The sequence below is a fragment of the Rana temporaria genome, chromosome 1 (assembly GCF_905171775.1).
Source record: "Rana temporaria chromosome 1, aRanTem1.1, whole genome shotgun sequence".
Taxonomy (NCBI): domain Eukaryota; kingdom Metazoa; phylum Chordata; class Amphibia; order Anura; family Ranidae; genus Rana; species Rana temporaria.
In genome coordinates, this window is record NC_053489.1 from 143,892,403 (window position 1) to 143,905,442 (window position 13,040).

Sequence of the window (13,040 nt, forward strand, 5' to 3'; positions counted from 1 at the left end):
AAAGAAAGCTCTATTTGTGGGAAAAAAAGGACGCCAATTTTGTTTGGGAGCCACGTCGCACGACCGCGCAATTGTCTGTTAAAGCGACGCAGTCCCGAATCGCAAAAAGTACTCTGGTCTTTGGGCAGCAATATGGTCCGGGGGGTAAGTGGTTAAAGAGAACTGTAGGACTTTAAACACCTTTTGTTTTGATGTGCCTGGAATGTATTAAGCTGATTTAAACTAAATGTTAAATTGAGCTTTAATATAAGCTCATTGCATTTGTATGTTGACCACTTTCTTTGTTGTACAAAAGTGCACAATATTAACAGGTTTTGACCTCCAAGCAGTAGGAATAAAAGTCAGTGGCAGGGCCTTTGTGGAATATTGGTTCTGCTATAAATGGATTATCAGGCTGTCCCAGACAGACTTTTGAATAGTTGGCAAAGGACAAACAGCTGTACTCTGGAAAGGAATGCTCACAATAATGACTTTGATTAAATTAATGGAACCATTCTGTGTTTTGTATTAGAGCTCCCAATATTTTTATGACTTAGAGACAGAAGGGCGGCAGGGCTCTTTACAGCTCTATTAACTAATCTAATGACAATTATTGTGTGACCCTGGGTGTGGTTGCCACCATCTTTATTTGTTATATCTGGAAAACTACAATTTCTATTTGTAGGACTTTGAAGGCAACTTCTAACCAAAAAATAAGACTCAAGTAATAACATTTATTTTCTCGATTTAAAAGGTTTGAACCACATATATTACATCACATATTACATAATATAAAATATTGTACAAAATTAGGTTACTACATCAAGAAGTGTGATCCAAATGGTATCCCCACAGCCGATGATTTAGCTTGCAGTTGCTGGATTACTGGTTGGCCCACTCAGCTTAGGGACCTCAACGCGTTTCAAAATATTTATGTAGCACTACCCCCAGAGGAGCTGTTTTCCTCACCAGCACAGTCCAACACCACGACAATTCCTTAAAATAATGGCAGAATAAACTTCTCAATTCGGTTGTACGAGGTAACAGCCTATCCCGGACGAGCCCCCACGTGTAGCACTACCCCCGAAGGAGCTGCTGGTTTGTTTTGGGTGGCACATTTACCTTGTGGCTTTCCGAATTCCTAGGGGTGTATGGTGCATATAGCAGAAGTAAAGAAATGTCTGCAACAGGTGTCTTTTGCTGTGCTCTTTATTACCCAGCCGGGTAAAAACAATAAACTTGTGGTGAAGAAAGTAAAGTTGAAGGAAGAAGAAGGATAGCAAATTCAGGCGTAGTATTAGGGAAACAGTCCTGCTCCCACGTGTAACACTTCTTTGCGCCACTCCTGTCTGAGTGGAATAGCGTACCTGGACATGCCTCTCTCACTGACCTGGCAGCCAGAGTATCCTCGAACCTTTGAGAAGAAGTCTCTGCCACAGACCCTCCTAGGATGAATTCAGTAAGAAACCTCTGCCACAGGCCCTTCTGATTGTAGTTACGGAGATGTACCTCCTTAGTGAAATTACGCCTGGATCTCCTTCTAATTCCTTTCAGGTACTGACTGACAGGTGACCAGCCTTCCAGTGTCCAGATACCTCGATCCCCGGTGGATTGTCGAGACCCTATTGGATCGCCAGCCTCTCATTGGCTTTCCTCAGATGGACTCCCCACCGTACAGCTATATTGCTTGGGATCTTCAGAATTGGGAACCCAGTCGACCACTGGGCTCCCTACCACGACATGTTCTGGACCCATATGGTCCCGGAACCAGGAACTCCGCGTGGCACGCACGCCCCGGCCAGGTAGGACATAGCGCCGGGGCACCGTGGTGCAGACACCCTAAAGGTGGATGCCGAACTCCGAAGAAGAAGACCCAGAACCAATGGCGTCTGTCCCATAAATACCCACCCCCAGCATGCACAGTGAGGCTCAACCCTCCTGATTGGCTGCTGGGGAAGAGCACCCAAACCTTGACTCCACTGCTGCCACCTACTGCCCTGGGGTGGGAAGAACACCCCAGCACAACAGAATGAGCCCACAGCACAGGCAAGCTGAGACAGAGACCCAATTTGAACATTTTAACCAGATCAGAGTTTAACTACACTGTAATCTCTTTCTAAATTTAAACAGCACCGGTACTTTGAAGTAACCAAGCGCTACATTTATAACGATTATCTTCTTCAGGGATAAGATATCACTATAATTTGTCGCACTGGTCCTATATGTAAAAAGAAGTCAGAATCCAAGTAAGTATATCTCTAGTCATCGGGGCCCCCCATAAGTAAATGCAAAAACCACCACTCATATTTCAGGATAAAAGCATGACATACTGTTATTATAGCATGGTTCCATCTGTGTTGGACATCCATCCACCAGTATGTCAGATAGATTTTTCACAAATTGAACAACAGATAGAGGGGATCCTGCCCCCTGGTGAAGACCTTCAAATACTAGGGGAGGCTCAAGATAGCGGTCTTATTCCACATAGGATTACAAAGTATGGACTGCTGCACCGTGTAGTCCTGCTTGAACATGTGGCCCCTTCTGGGTCACCCTGCTGGGATTCTCTCTGGAACCAGGAACCTACTACTATTCGACTTGAGCTACATTGACTTTTCTCTTGGGAAAGGTCTGAGCTGGGCTGCCTACATTAGTTAGATAGGGTTAGACTCTGCTTTATGTACGTTGTGCTGATGGACTGTGTTACTGAATGGTCAGTAAAGTAACTGACACTGATACTAGTTTAAAAAAATGCTTACGTAAAATAATTAAACTGTGCATGCAAGGAGATCTGTGCTTAGGACACGCCGGGATCTTTAATCTGCCTCTGGAAATGAGGTGACAGGAGCGGGCCACAGGCTCTGCGGTGTCCCCCTCAGAATGCTGCATTCAAAAGATGGGGTGTAATGCCTAGGGGAAAGATTTTTCACAGCAAAGAGCTTCAATTTCAATGTGTATCTGTGCAAAGTGAATAGCTCACTTCTAAACATGGTGTGGCGTCTTAATGCTGATTCTTCTCATGACCGCAGCCTGTTCCAGGGCATTAGTAAGTACATTTACAGAGAGGTCCCCATCCCCAGGGTAAGTAGGCGATACCCACACATCCGCCACTGCAGAGTATTCCATTGGTCCTATGGTGGTTGTGGCAGGAACGGTTGCACCTTCTTCATCTGCACTCAAGGTCTATGAACTTTTTCTGGACAAGATTCTGGTCTCCTTCAGGGCCCCCTGACTAATTTAATTTATCCAATTGAAATCCTGTTGAATATGTCACTGCTTCTATTCCAATGCTGACTGCTGACAAAAAAAAAACAACAATTTAACACCCATTGTGTAGGCAGTTGCAGTCTGTTGTCTCCACTGCAAGTAGCACTCAACTGCAGCAGCAGTACAGAGGGAGAGTCAAGAGAAACATGGTTCATCATGTATGGTTTGCCGAGTCAGTGGGGCAGCAATCCGATTGGAAGACGCCAGAAGACTAGCACTCAGAAGAAGATGAGGGTGCCAATACATTACCGTTGGACAGGTAAGTATTAACTCTTTAATTCCACTTTAAGTGGTCCCACTGCCTGGGACTGATAACAACCCAGTATGATATAGGAGTCTCTATAGCAGCTGATGTTTGGCTGTGCTAAGAGGTATACTGGGGTGCTTGCCTGCTCGCCAAAGCACTCCTTTCCAGTACAGACATTCAGTGCTGGAGGTGCCAGTACAGTGCACTGCCACATTCCCACTGAAAAAAAATCCCTGGTTCTGATGATACTGTAGATGATGATACTGTAGGTATAGACCTATCAGCAACAATTTGCTTCAAGCCTTTTGTATTCATGCAAGTGTTTTAGTTGAAAAACATCCAGAGAACAGCAATGGCTTTTTACAGCATATTGATATCATTTTGGAAGCCTAAAAGAAACTTTCTGGTCTTTCCTGGTATTACTATGATGAGGCTTATTGTCAGAAACTAGCAGTTCACCCCCTTTAAAGTCAAGGGTCAAAGACGAGGGCTTGTATTTGAATCTGTTGTTACTGCAAAAATCCCCCTGGTTTTAAACAAGTCTCAATATCCTGCATATCCACTTGCCAACCACAATACATATATATACATTGTGGCTTGCTAGTCGCTATCAGCCAACAGGATAAACAGAAAATGTAGCGCTAACAAACTCGAACTTTAAAATATATGATACCATGTGAGGCAACTACATTCATGATATACGTGCATGTATATGAACTACCGACACACATATAGGTAGCCAAAATGGTGCTGAAAAGAAAAAACGTGGCAAAGTCTATATTTTAAAATTGAATGGACATCAATTGAATAATTGGTGCAGAAAAATAGGTGAACTGCTATCCAATAATTGGGATGCAACAGGTATTCAAGTTGTGTGTAGAACTCTATGGGGATCACAATCACATCAAGGTATGGAGTGGATATAAACACGCTTACCAGATGAGTTGGACTCTAATACTGTACAGCAAAGAGTCAGCCAGACATTGTGGTCTTTGGAAACCGGGACCACTAAAACCGGAGTAGGACTGTGGAAGAGACTGGAACTCCAAATGGCGTGAACAACAGGAACCAGCTGTGCTTGAATGGTGTACTGCGTCAATACCACGAGCTCCGAGTGCAATCCTTGGATCATCAATCAAGAGGTACAGGAAAAGGAAGTAGCTGAAGCTCCAAAGGAAACCATGGGATGGATGGTATAAGAGATAGAAAAAGGAACTCCAATAGTGCAGGTCAATTAAAACCAATAAAGGTTTATTTATAAAAGTCATAAACAAAATATGACATAGATAAAAGTGATCACGTACAAAAATAGCAATATGGGGTGCTCAATAGCAATACCCAATATAGGTTTTTCAGTTTTTCCTTTATTTTATTTTTTGCTATCAGCCAACATCCCGCAATTTTTTTTTTTAGCCAATGATTCTCTTCCTAATGAAAATAGTCTGAGCAGTGAATTAGCCATTGGAACGCTTTCAGAGGCAGCTGGACAGATAAAAAAATATGTTGGTTTGAATGGCTGGCCATAGAGGTGAACAGATGAGCTCTGGTGGACTGGAGCAACACCATGATGTCACTTCTGGTCTAGGATGGAAGTAAACAATATATATTTTTTTTTAATGCAAAAGATCATATTTCTAATGTTTTGCTTTTAAAGGTAGAGGAGACATTTAGGGTCTTATAGACCCCAGAACTCTCCATAAAGAGGACTTGTCATCCCTTATTTTTATTGCAAGGGATGTTTACATTTCTTGTAATAGGAATAAAGGTAGTTAAAATAAAATTTAAGGGACAATGTAAAAATAAAAATAAGATAATCGTGTAGCACTACCCCCGCAGGAGCTGCTGAGTATTTCGGGCGGCATATTACCTCTATTTACTCGCCGTCCAGGGTAGTAGGAGAGAGCTGAAAAAGTTCAATGTCCACACTTTACACTTCTTTTTCTAAGATTTATTGCGGAACTTGGTAAGAAAAGAAGAAGTGGTGGAAGGGTAAACAGGTAGATAGGTTCAGGTGCATAATCTCAATTAGGAAACACTCCTGCTTCCAGCAACAGTTCTCGTTGCCACTCTAGCCAGAGTGGTCATTGTTCCCCCGGACAGGTCCCTCTCACTGGCCCAGCAGCCGGAAAGGCGCACGGAATAAAGTACAGTTTCTGCCACAGACCTTCCTTTATGAGGAGGCACTTTCGGTCCAGAATCCCCTGACTCAGGATTCAGCACCCGGATCTCTCCAGATTAACTTCTGTAGAACTCAAATCTGACAGGCGATCACCATCAAGCCTTTCAGTGTATGGTACATCCTTCGATGAAGTTTCCAGGCCTTCTCCCAAGGTACCAGCCTCTTGTCTGGTCCTCTTCAGGATAGGTCCTCCCCTGGCTTCCTTCATCAAGCGACTTCCTCCCTCAAGGACAGACAGCACAGGATCACCTTGAAAGCGTAGACCCAATCTGACTACTGGGCCTACTAAGACAGATCACAACCCCGGACCAATGTGGTCCCGGAGCCAGGATTTCAGGAGCACGCACCTCCGGCCAGGTGGGCCACGAGGTGGTGGGACGACAGACCAACGACCGTGGTCCAATGAAGTCTGTCCCTAAAGTGCCTCCCCAGCATGCACAGCGGGACAATCACCCCCACTGATTGGCTGCCGAGGGGGACACCCAATACACCCTGACTCTGCTGCTGCCACCCTTGGCCTGGGATGGTAATAACACCCCCAGGCGAATAATGGTGGTTACTCCCAGCACAGCCATTGCTGGAACAGAGGCTAAATTGCCCACAATCATATTCGCCCGAGTCAATTAACAACTCAGACCCCCTCTAAATTCAAAGCGGAGCCCACCCAACAGGAGCAGGACGATACAATAAAAAAATAAATAAAATTTAAGCAGCCCCATATATCCGTGCTCGCACACAGATGCAAATGCATACATAAGTTGCACACCCATATGTAAATGGTGTTCGCACCACACATGTGAGGTTTTGCCTTGAATGATAAGCTAGAGCATTAATTCTAGCGCTAGAACTTCTCTGTTACTCTAAACAGGTAAAAAAAATTAAAGCGTTGCCTATGGAGACTTTCAGGTATCGTAGTTTGTTGCCATTCCACAAGTGCAATTTTAAAGCATGACATGTTGGGTATCTATTTACTTGGTTGTAACATCTTTTATTCTATTCTTTATTGGGTTATATATTGTGTTTTTTTGCATTAATATTCATTAAGGATGTATTTTTTCCCAAAAAATTGCATTTGCAAAACCGCTGCACAAATACCGTGTGACATAGTGCAACGATCACCATTTTATTCTCTAGGGTCTCTGCAAAAAAATATATATAATGTTTGGGGTTCGAAGTAATTTTCTAGCAAAAAATACAGATTTTTACTGGTCCTTAACCTCCCTGGCGGTATGATTCTTTCAGAAAAAAGATGGTGAAAGCGGTACCATTATTTGCAAGGAAATTTGGCGTTTTATACTGTAGGCCTGCAATTCTAAGGCCCCATACACACGGGAGGATTTATCCGCGGATACGGTCCAGCGGACCGTTTCCGCGGATAAATCCTCTCGAGGATTTCAGCAGATTTTGATGCGATGGAGTGTACTCACCATCGCATTGAAATCCGCGCCGAAATCCTCTGGCGATGACGTGTCACGCCGTCGACGCGATTATGACGCGGCGACGTGCGCGACGCTGTCATATAAGGAATTCCATGCATGCGTCGAATCATTACAACGCATGCGGGGGATCCCTTCGGACGGATGGATCCGGTGAGTCTATACAGACCAGCGGATCCATCCGTTGGGATGGATTCCAGCAGATGGATTTGCTTGGCATGTCAGCAAATATTCGATCTGCTGGAATCCATCCCAGGGGATAAATATCCGCGGAAACAGATCCGCTGGAGTGTACACACCATAGGATCTATCCGCTGAAACCCATTTGCTGGGATTTTTCAGCGGATGGATTCTATGGTGTGTACGGGGCCTTAGGAATAACTAACTTAAATCTGACCAAACAAGAGACTAATAGGCATCCCGGGTATGACATTTTTTTAAAAAACAAAATTATAAATTATAATATAATAAATAATTATAACAAATAATAATATAATTCTAATAAAAATTATTCAATAATGTAATCAACTCAAAATCACTGAAATTTGCTCAGTTGTAGAATTGTCGCTGTCATTATTTTTTTTATGCCGAATTTCCCCACAAATCGCTATCGCACAATTCTGCAAGTGATTATAATTTATTATCGCTGTTTTCTAGCTGATCTAAAACCATTTTTGACATAAAGGGACACTTTTGGTTGCTATGGACAATCTACAGTTTGCAGGGAGAAAGAACCGTTTTTATTATATAAAATGACATGTAGGGCACTGGGCAGACCACTAGGGACAAGGGGGTGTGTATTTTTTACATACAGTACTGTAATCTATAAGATTACAGTATACTGTATGTATTGTGTTTGTTTACGTTTTTGAATTTGGCGCCGTTCTCCGCTCCCATGCGTCGTAACGTCGCAGGGAATGGAGATCGGTGGCACAGGAGGACACTGTGTGAATCGAGCGAGGTCCCGCTCGCTCACACAGCGCGGTGGCATCGCTGGATCCAGGGACAAGGTAAGTAACTTTGTCCCTAACTCTGACTCGGGGTTACCGCTTTTGGTATGAAAATCTCACCCCGAGTCAGACTCGGGAATACCGCCAGGGGGGTTAAATGTGTATAGAAAATGTATCTTTAACCACTTGGGATCCGCCTGCCGTCAATTGACGGCTACAGTGCGGATCCCAATTTCCAAACTGCCGTCAATTGACGGCCGCCCCTTAGGGCGGTCCCCGCGCGCGCTCCAGAGTGCGCTGCGGGGAAAATCTGTGTTGGCCGTGTCCCTCGGACACAGCCAATTACAGATCGCCGCAAACGGCCAATCAGAGTGGCCGTTCGCGAGGCGATCTGTGCGGCCAATGAGAGAGGATCTCATATGTAAACATATGAGATCATCTCTCATTGCCGTTTTACACAGAGACAGCGGTGCTGTCTCTGGAGAGGAGACCGATCTGTGTCTCTTGTACATAGAGACACAGATCGGTCACCCCCCCAGTCACCCCCCCTCCCCCACAGTTAGAACACTAAGCAGGGATACATTTAACCCCTTCCTCACCCCCTAGTGTTAACCCCTTCAATGCCAGTCACATTTATACTGTAATTAGTGCATATTTATAGCACTGATCGCAGTATAAATGTGAATGGCGCCAAAAATGTGTCCGATGTGTCCGCCATAACGTCGCAGTCCCATTAAAAATGGCAGATCGCCGCCATTTCTATTAAAAAAAAATAATTAAAAAAAAATAATTCTGTCCCCTATTTTGTAAGCGCTATAACTTTTGCGCAAACCAGTCGCTTATTGCGATTTTTTTTTTTTTTTTACCAAAAATATGTAGAAGAATACGTATCGGCCTAAACTGAGAAAAAAAAATGTTTTTTTTTTTTTAAATTGGGATATTTATTATAGCAAGAAGTAAAAAATATTGTATTTTTTTCAAAATTGTCTCACTTTTTTGTTTATAGCGCAAAAAATAAAAACCGCACAGGCGATCAAATACCACCAAAAGAAAGCTCTACTTGTGGGGAAAAAAGGACGTCAATTTTGTTTGGGAGCCACGTCGCACGACCGCGCAATTGTTAGTTATAGCGATGCAGTGCCGAAAGCTGAAATTTCACCTGGGCAGGAGGGGGGTATATGTGCCCAGTAAGCAAGTGGTTAATGATGGGTAATGTAAATGCAATTCTTTATGCAAGTACAAGCAAAGTGTGCTTTTTGTGCTAGTCATAATCTTGTTTTTCCCATGTCAGTGAACCTTCTAAATGAATGTTGCCTTGACTGGTAATCTACCCAGACAACAGCATGGCAACCCTCCTAATTAATGGGTTTACTTCTATCTTCTTACGCGGACTCTGGGTTAATAATTTAAAGGTTTACTAAACCCACAATAGTAAAATATGTCTGTATATACAGTAAAGCATGCTTATTATACTCACTGTGGAACCTAAGGGTTTAATCCTGCACATTGTGTAAAAAGGCTGTTTGATCCTGTCTTCTCTGATCCTTCCCTTATTTTACTGTCCCCAATCCATCTTCTGATAGTACAGAGCATTGGGGGCACTCTGCACAAGCTCAATTTGGTGTGTATTGCTAGAGTTTTTTTTTTTTTTTTAGAAGGGTGCATGTGATTAGCACAGGGCCAATCAGCATTGTCCAGACCGAATGTCAGGGGTCATGCAGCCTCATAGGACAGTCAGAGGAGAATGAAAACTCCTCTTACAAGCTTTCCCAGTGCTCGGCCGGACAATGATAGAAGTCTTCTATATACTGCTGATGAAAAAATTTATTTAGCAGTTTATATTTACTAATCTAATTGCATTTTCATGTTCTGTGTATTGTGGCAGACCAGATATAGTGAATGCAGTGCGGTCCTGGGTTTAGTAACACGTTGAGTTCCAGTCATGGTTTAAAACATGTGGCTGTAAATAAAAGTTCTTTGGGGAGAACAGCAGTTCCAATTTTCAGCTCCAGCATTTGGCAATTTTAGAATCGCTCCTCTGGGCCTTGTGCTCAGAAAAGAACGTTATTCACCATCCATCTTTTCTCATTGGTTTTTCACTTGATGATATTGTCCCTGAATTAAGCTAGTTCCTGATGCATCGTACACACAAGCGTTTTTCTCGGCAGGAAAAAATATGACGGGACTATAAAGGGGAAGTTCAATTCAAACAGCGCCACCCTTTGGGCTGCTTTTGCTGATCCATGGTTAGTAAAAGTTTGGTGAGAGACGATTTGCGCTTTTCAGTCTTCGTGTATTTCAGCCTGTTACAGCGTGACAAATGTTCTATCTCCATTCCGAACGCTAGTTTTACCAGAACGAGCGCTCCTATCTCATACTTGATTCTGAGCATGTGTGTTTTTTTCCCGTCAGGAAAAAAGATAACAAGTTTTTCTTCCCACAGTTTTCTCATTGGGAAAACTGCGATGGAGCATACACATAGCCGGTTTTCCTGGCCAAAAGCTGTCATGGCAGTTTTCCCGACGGGAAAAACGGTCGTGTGTACGAGGCATTTCGTATTCTTTAGATGACATTCTAGAAAAAATGAGACCCCTGGTGAAAGGCAAGTTTTTAATCAAAGCTGATCAATCAGCACTTGCATAGTCTTCCCAAAGTGTTTAATAGTTATAGTAAGTCAGGTTGAAAAAAGACACAAGTCCATCAAGTTCAACCATAAGAAATAAAATAATAATAATATCATACAATCACACATACCCAATTCTATACCCACAGTTGATCCAGAGGAAGGCAAAAAAAAAACAGCAGAGCATGATCCAATTTGCTACAGCAGGGAAAAAAATTCCATCCTGATCCCCCCATGAGGCAATCGCATATTCCCCGGATCAACTTTACCTATAAATGTCAGTACCCAGTTATATTATGTACATTTAGGAAAGAATCCAGGCTTTTCTTAAAGCAATCTACTGAGCTGGCCAGAACCACCTCTGCAGGGAGTCTATTCCACATTTCCATAGCTGTCACGTACCTGGTAGTGGAGCCCAACGTGCAGGGAGCGGCCTCTCGTAAGCCTCTGACTCAGGAGCCCCTGGTAGAATAGACGGGGGTCAGGTGTTCAGAGGGACACATGCGCCTGGTTGGTAAGCTGAGTAGCAGGCTGGATGCGGCAGTAGTAAGGTGCACCGAAGTCCCGGCAGGATACTAACGGCAAGCTGGAGCAAAAGCATGGCACTCGCGGGACAGGAACCAAGCAGGTGAAGCAGACCGGGTCAAACACAGATGGGCAGATCAGAAGCCAGAGCAGAATCCAAAGGGGTAGTCAAAGTCCAGGCCGGGTCGGTATAACAGGCGGGCAGAGAACAGAGCAAGGGGCTGAGCAGGTGCGGTGGTCAGACGTAGCCGGGATCAGGGACAGGTGGCAGGCAGGAGTGGTCAAAGGAAGCCGGGTCAGGTAATCAGGATACATACAGGTACACTGATACAGGATACTCCAGGGACACGCTGTAGACTGGACAGCAAGATGGTGAGGGACCTGGCTGCTTTAAATAGAGTGTTTTGGCACCAAACGCCGTCACCGCGAGTTTCCCGATATCCGTCTCAAGAACTGAAGCCCAAAACTGAACTGCATATTCCAGATGAGGTCTTACTAATGATTTATACAGGGTTTTTTTGCATTTATTACATGTCCCCTGGGGCAGGACCCAGGTCCCCAAACACTTTTTATGACAATAACTTGCATATTAACCTTTAAAATCAGCACTTTTGATTTTTCATGTTCGTGTTTAACTAACTGACCGATTAGGTCAGCAAAGAGTTTACAAAAAAAATAGGTTTTGGTTTAAACTTTTTTCAATAGTAGTAGGTAGTAGCTATTTAAACATTAAGGTGCACATAATTCAGCTCCAGTATTTGGTTCTGAAGTATCTACAATGTAATATGTAGATTAAAGTTAGTTATATTTCTAGTAGATTTAATTTATAGCAGATGCTTTGTCCCATTTTCAGCTTGCCAGGAAATTAGTATAAAGAGTGAACAAGCAAGTAATTCCTTAAATTATAAATTTATAGGATTGGATTGAGCTTTAACCTGGGCTAGTACAGTACGTCCTGTAGCTCCTGCAATATGGTCCATTTCTGTGGCTGCATAGTGGTATTGGCTTGCTTTATTTAATGTTTTTTTTCAACAGATAATAATGTTGTTTCAGAATGTTTGGTATTATTATTTATTGAACAGCATGTTCATAAAACTTTTTCTGGTGTTTCGTTCTTTCTATTAATGCTCATCTTGTTTAACCACTTCCCGCCTGACCCTTTTGAAAAATGATGGCTGGGTGGGAGCACTACTATCCTGGGTGGACGTCCTCCAGGTGGCGACCAATCACAGCGATCACATGTCAACAGTACACAATGGCTTTCATTCATAGCCATTCATTCTGTACTATTGTGATCTCTGTAATTGGTCACATGGCACAGGGGCCAATCACAGCTGGCCTGTACTATGTGCTAGCTGTGGCAAATCACAGCTATTGCAATAGTACACAATGGCACATGAATGGATGCCATTTACAAAATTGATTACTTATAACAGTGATCATATCATCACTGCAATAAGCAATCCTAATTAAAAAAATCCTGATCATCTTCCCAGAGCAGTCAATATTCAGTTTGTTTCTGTGCTATAGAAATGTGTTTATCACATTGGCTTAGTCTGTTCTTATATCTCCTCACTCCTTCAGAATAGGAGCGGCTCCTGAAGCAACTAAATTGGGTCTCCTTGAAGAGACTATTCTCAATGTTGGCGGATGGTAATCTAGTTGTTTTAAGTCATACATTCACCACAACTTGTGTTATTGATTTTATTTTTTTTAGGTTCCAGAGTTGTGGTGTGGATTTTTAGCCCTTCCTATATATTGGCTCACAAACAGACTAACTAGAGAATTGCCACAGAGGATCTGGGGTTTTACCTTCACTGTTACAGTGTTTATG